The sequence below is a fragment of the Lactuca sativa genome, chromosome 6, assembly GCF_002870075.4.
Source record: "Lactuca sativa cultivar Salinas chromosome 6, Lsat_Salinas_v11, whole genome shotgun sequence".
Classification (NCBI taxonomy): Eukaryota; Viridiplantae; Streptophyta; class Magnoliopsida; order Asterales; family Asteraceae; genus Lactuca; species Lactuca sativa.
In genome coordinates, this window is record NC_056628.2 from 204,775,516 (window position 1) to 204,782,777 (window position 7,262).

General features: G+C 37.1%; 1 long non-coding RNA gene across 1 annotated transcript; it reads right to left on the minus strand.

The window, feature by feature from the left end:
• Positions 1-6,604: 6,604 nt before the first annotated feature.
• Positions 6,605-6,963, minus strand: LOC111914077 (uncharacterized). The gene is made up of 2 exons (XR_002857697.3): positions 6,931-6,963; positions 6,605-6,828 (listed from the first exon to the last, which is right to left on the minus strand). It is a non-coding gene; the product is annotated as an uncharacterized LOC111914077 (long non-coding RNA).
• Between the last annotated feature and the right edge of the window lie 299 nt (positions 6,964-7,262).

A 7,262-nucleotide genomic window follows, 5' to 3' on the forward strand; every position in this document is an offset into this window, starting at 1 on the left:
AGGCCTCTCATTTGTTTATCACACATCAACTATCTACCCATGTTTTACCCAACATATTAGTAGATAAAAATATATATTTTTATACATAGTTTAAAACCAGTATAGCATGTTCAATCAATACATATGCCATATAACAGATGAGGCACACACACATAACACGTATTTCATAGAGAATAAATCAGATCTATGAGATAGAAGAAAGTGAATATACATTCACACTTATAACAACAAAATATACACATAACACGTATTTTATATAAAATACTTCATAATTATGCGTTAGAAGAAAGTAACTACACACTCACTTGATCAGAAGATGATCGGACAACACTACGGCTCTAAGAGTAGTATTCTTTGGTGAAACCGGGATCACTTCACACACCGGGCTTCTCGCGGGCAGAGCTTCGGCTCGTAAACTCTTTTCTTCTCGGGATCTTCAAGCTTCGGGACTTGCTTCAGGTCTCAGGATGAACATCGGGGCTTCGGGGGGTTAAAATAGGGCTTAGAGAGAGTATCGGGAGTGGGAGAGAAGAGATGGAGCAACCAAAATCGGCTTCCCCTTGAATTTTATTTATAGGGCAAAAATTTCAGGCTCACCTCGTGAGTTTTTGCAATTCTCACCTCGTGAGTTTTGCAATTCTCACCTCGTGAGCTCGATATGTCATTGCGTTCGTCATGGCCACTTGCCCTGGAAGACGTCCATCAACTACTCACCTCGTGAGTTTTGCAATTCTCACCTCGTGAGTTCTGACACCACCTTGGGTTTCGCACCCCGAACTTCAGAAATTCATAACTTTCGCATACGAGCTCCGTTTTTGGCGTTCTTTATATCCACACGTAGGTGAGATTATGATCTACAACTCTCGTTTAGACTCCATTGGCTAATTTTGACTTTAATTTTAATATATTATTTTTAGTAGGCAGGGACATGTAAACTCCGTTCGAAATTCATAACTCCTTCATCTAAACTCCGTTTTCATCTGTCTTTTTAGCGTTTCACTACTATCAATGAGATCTCCGATTCTCATTTAGATTGTTTCGGCTAAAAATCACTCGATCTCAAATCGAGGATTCGGGCTGCATACTGCTAAGTCGAAACTTCGGAAAATCATAACTTCCTCATACGAAGTCAGATTTGGGCGTTCTTTTTATGCACGCTCTCGGTTTAACGAACCCTACGACTTTCGTTTAGATCACTAAGGCTAGATACCACTCTATCTTAAATTCATATTTTACGTCATTCAGCGTCGTGCCGGTTCTGTCGCGAAACTTCGACAGGTCATAACTTCTTCGTTATAACTCGGATTTCGGCGTTCTTTATATCTCCGGAATCCTTGTTTCGACCACTACAACTTTATGTAAAAATATCGGGCTTATCTCACACTTTAATTTTGTTGCTTATTTTTATCCTTTATTAATTATATCGTTATAATTAAGTAATAAGCACACAAATACACATAATTCACATAATACTCAAATATTTCATCATTAATACTTCAAAAAAGTTACAAGGGTTAAACTGGACTATTACATCAGTGAAAATGCCTTGCCTGGAAACGCGGGCGTTACAGTTTACAACAATAATGCACTTTATTTTAAAGTTATTCATTGCAATGGCATATATGAATTTATGATTGGTGTAAGTAGAAACAATAACTTAATCTTAAATGTTGGCTCATCTAGTTTGGATAAATCACGTCTATGGCATTGTTGTCTAGGCCATATAAACAAGAAGAGAATCGCCAAGCTCCAATCAGATGGAATCTTGGAACCATTTAACCTAGAATTCAATGGAGATTGTTAATCTTGCTTGCCTGGGAAGATAAAAAAGTCTCTTTTTCATAGGTAATTGTGAAAGAGGGATACACCTGTTAGACATCATCCATTTGAATGTATGTGGTCCGTTCAGAAATATCACCAGACATGGTGAAAGATACTTTGTCACGTTTACTGATGATTTCAGTAGATATGGATATGTTTATTTAATTAAACATAAGTCTGAGACATTTGCAATATTCAATAAATTTCAAAGAGAAATGGAGAACCAAATGGGCAAGAAAATCAAGATACTGCGTTCTGATAGGGGCGGAGAATATCTTAGTGATGATTTCTATGACCATACTAGAAGTCGTGGGATAGTCTCACAAATAGCTACACCAAGAGCGCCACAACATAATGGTGTGTCTGAAAAGAGAAATTGAACCTTGTTTGACATCAAGCCCACTCACACTTCATCTCTTCTCGCATACTCGGAAGCTGGATGGATTTCTGATAAAGATGATAGTTCATCACAATATGGTTTTGTAATCTTCCATGGCTCCAATCTCATCAGTAGGGCATCACGCAAACAATGAGTTGTTGTTCGATCTAGTACTGAAGCGGAATACCGATCCTTATCCCATCAATAATCGACCATAAGTTCCTGTGCCACACAAAATAATCTATCCACCTCTCATTATTGACCCTCACTCAATGCTACACATCCAGTGGTCACACGTGCTGGTACCAATTCGCTTAAAACTAAAGCATTTAATGTCTCTGTCACAACACCACTATCTACTGAGCCTTATTCTTTTAAACAAGCAATTAAATCCAAATGTTGGCAAGATGTTATACAAACTGAGTATGATGCCCTTATGTGAAATAACACATGTACTCTTGTATATTGTCCCAATAATATCAATCTTGTAGGGTGAAAATGGATATATAGGATCAAACGGAAATCCAATGGTACAATTGAAAGATACAAGGCACGTCTCGTTTCTCAGGGAGGGAATTGACTACTTTGAAATTTTCAGTCTAGTTACCAAACCAACCACAATCCGCTTGGTACTGTCATTAGCAGTTTCTGACGGGTGGTGTGTACGACAACTTAACGTCAACAACGCCTTCCTTAATGGTGATTTGCAAGACGTTGTCTACATGAAGAAACCACGTGGTTTTGAAGATCCCACCAAACTCAATCACGTGTGTCGTATCCATAAAGCAATTTATGGCCTTAAACAAGCTCCACGAGCTTGGTTCACTAAACTAAAGACTTATCTCATCACTTAAGGCTTATGTGCTTGTGAATCTGATACAAACTTGTTTGTTCATCACTCATCTTCCTTAACCATCTATATATTGGTTTATTCATAGGCAGGGGCGTAGCCAATACACGGAAAGAGTGGGCTTTGGCCTACCCATACAAAATTTAGGTTATATATATATATATATATATATATATATATATATATATATATATATATTTGTTAAATAAAAGGAATTAGGGTTGTGATATTGCCTATTCCATTCAAAAGTTGAAATTAGTAGAAGAGAATACATTGTTGGCTATGTCGATTAGACTCCTCTTTAGATTATTTTAATGATGTAAGACAACATCGTGTACAACTTAAAATAAACAATTTAGTTGAGAATGCATACATTGTTACATTTCATTATCGTTTGAAGAATTTTGCCACACGTTTGTATTTTGTATATTATTTGGCCTACCCTAAAACAAAATCATGGCTGCGCCACTGTTCACAAGTACACATGAAACAATTATTCAACGGTTCATTGCGCAACTCAACAATGTGTTCGCTCTTAAAGATTTGGGTGACATGCATTTCTTTCTTGGGATTCAAATTACACGCAACACCAATGGTCTCACTATGAGTCAAACAGGGTACATCACTGACATTCGACATCACACCCATTTGCCTGATGTAACTCCTGTCTCCACACCAATTGATAGTCAATCTTGTTTAACTATTCATGGTGATCCTTTCTCTGATCCAACATTATACAGGCAAATTGTTGGATCCTTACAATACACCATTATCACCCAACCCGACATTCCATACGCTATAAATCAAGTGTGTTGACATATACACTCTCATACCATTGCACATCGGTAGGCTGTCAAAAGAATTCTCAGGTATCTCAAAGGAGGTGTCAGCCAATGCTTGCACTTTAAGCCCACTCACACTTCATCTCTTCTCGTATACTCAGACATTGGATGAATTCCCGATAAAGATGACAGTCGATCATCGTATGGTTTTGCAATCTTCCATGGCTCCAATCTTATCAGATGGCATCATGCAAACAACGAGTCATTGTTTGCTCTAGCACTGAAGCGGAATACTGATCCTTATCCTGCAATGTTGCCGAAATAATTTGAATTAAGCAACTATTGTCCGAATTACATGTTCCTCTCCTACGTTATCAGTTACTGTTGTGTGATATTATCAGTGCAATATTTATGACTAAGAATCCAATGATATGCACATGCTCCAAACATATTGCCCTGAAATTTCAGTTTATTAGAGAGCAAGTTGAAACCAAGGAACTCACAATCAACTATGTTTCTTCCATTGACTAGTTTGTTGAAAAATTCACCAAACCTCTACATAAAGATCGATTGATGACTCTTGGAGACAATCTTCAAATTCAACCCGACTTTAAGCTTGTAGGGGTGATAACAATAACCTTAAGTACACACACGTGTGTAGAAAATAGTCTTAGTCAAAGTCCTATTTATATGTTCATGTAATCGGTGTACAACAATCATCAATAAGAGAATACTTTCATCATTTCTTGACTTAAAAACATAAGCATCATAAATATCAAATTTAACGTACCTAAAAAAAGGATATTTATAGTACCCCTTGATTATTTCCATATTTTTGGAATATGAGTTCTATATTTTTTGAAAAAGAGGGAAACAATGATTATTATTTATATTCGACTATTTAAATGTAAATTAACCAGATGATAGGTCCTAAATACATGCCACAAGATTAGATGAATAGGCAGAAGTACCCGCTATCATTGCAGAAATAATCCAAGAATACTAGAGGCGACTATCTTATGGATAAATATCTTTTAATATAGCCAAGTTAGTCTGTTGTAGATTTTCATGTCCACTTTAACTTGACATGCACCGGAAAGTAAAAAATAGGGTAAATTACACGAATGGTCCCTATGGTTTTGCGTAGTTTGCGTGATTGGTCCCTATTAAGAATTTTAAACTCGGATCATCCCTAATGTTTGTGTTTGTTACGATTTTGGTCCCTAACCAAGATAAAAAGACAAATATACCCTTATGACGAATTTATATTATTGTTTATGGTATTATTATTATTAAACAAAATTATATATGTGGTCTCACCTCCTTACATAAAAAAAAGATCGATACACCTTCTTCATTCCCCCCCCCCCCCCACCCCCTCACTTTCTTCTTCCGATCCTTCTCTTCCGACGAACCAACATCACCACCGGGGGTGTTAATCCAGTCCTTCCAATTGCCTGACAGTTATCCAGTGGCTTTTGGATGTCTATCACTCATCAATTCACTCGTATTCCTTTGTTTAACCTTCGACTGAGTTTCCATGGAGGAAAACCCTCCCCTGAACCCTGGAGTAAAAGCGACAGAAAAAAACACAAAAAAGTCGAATCAAGCATTGATTCTTTCTTCTAAGATCTCTTCTAACGAAGTAATCTTCGATTTTGAAGGAATCGGTCTCCAATCTAATGAAGAATTTCAAGTCCGAGAGAAATGGGCTATGATGTTGATTTGAAGAAGATGGCATTTGATTTGATGATTGAAGCAAACCCATCTCTTTTTTAGAAATCGTTTGTAGATGTTCCAGAAATCATGATTAGTGGTCGTCGGCGGTCCATATTTACCGACAGAAGGGAGAAATTGTGGCAGGTGTTCGTCGGACATGAGTGGTCACCGTCTTCTACCTTTAATCTATTTTACCTTCATTTCAAAAGGGTTGATCTGGGGTTCGGAGTTTGGGTTTTCAAAAGAATAAAGCTTTGACATGCTTAAGATTTTAGATATGATCTTCAAAGTCACCGGATCCGGCGAAAAAGGAACGAAGTTACCGGCTCCATCGAAAAACAAATGCAACTTCGATGACAAGAAGAACGAGGGAAGCTCCATCGTTGTTCTTCGTTTTCTTTTTTAATAAACATTTAATCTATAAATAAAAACAATGAAGAAAATAAATGATAAATAAATAGATAAGGGCATAACGGTCTTTTTAGGTTAAACAGGGACCAAGCGTGTAACAAAACAACATTTTAAGGACCATCCGAGTTAAAAAAAACATTTAGGGACCAAACATACAGATTACCCCAAACCACAAGGACCATTCGTGTAATTTACCCTAAAAAATACAAAACTTAACTATAGAACTATATGACTATGATTGAATGATAGGGGCTAAAATCACAGCACTTTGGTACATTCAAGGGCTTAATTGCATAATTATAAAAATGCGATTTAATGATTGCGGCTCAAATCAATGAATTACAAAATGTATCATGACACTCGTGAAGTCAATGTTGTACCCAAAGCAAACTACTTTTATTAGAACGCCAAAATATGTTAAAAAAATACATAAGAAGTAAAACCCGAGGGGCAAAATGGTCTGGCCAAAACAGATAGTCATCTTTTTAAAGCCACAAAGGTAAACTAGTGACCTTAGATGATAAACCCAAACCCAACTATAAATCTTTAAATATCAGTTTAAAAGTAAATAAGTTTTTGTTTTATAATATCGGATCCATACTTGCTAGTTTAAACATGAAACTTAAATTATAACAACCATCATTTCCACAAAATTTAGGTAATTAATAGGGAATAGTAAACTCAGCCTTGTCATAATATCAATCTGACAATTAGTAACAAAACATGTCCTGAAAATGTAAACAAAAAAACTAGTTCAAACATGAAACTTTTATCCATTTGTTTGGTAAAAGATCCAAATTACAACCTCCTTCCTCTCCTTCCACCCTTTCTACGTGTACTGTCAGTTGGAATTGGAGTCACGTCCTCTGCAATCACATTATAAGTTAAATTAGAATAAGCATGGAATGTAATATCTGATTCCATTCCATTCTACCAAACATATTTTAATTTAGAATATATTTATTTACCTATGCGACCAATCTTCATGGCAGAACGTGCAACCTGTCTCTCTCAACCCGTGGAACATAACGAGTGCTAAACATCTCCCGGAACTGATCCCATGAAACCGCATCCCTCTGCGCATCCGAATATGACCCTGTGGTCAATCTCCACCAATCCTTCGCCCCGAGCCTCAACAGGTTTAGAGCACACCTCACCCTCTGATCGGCAGGGCATGAACACGTGAAGAAACACCCCTCCACGTCCGACAACCATCTCATAGCAACAATCTGATCCTGAACCCCATCGAAGGTAGGGGGCTTCGTATTATCGAAGTCCCAATACTGAAAACCTCTACCGG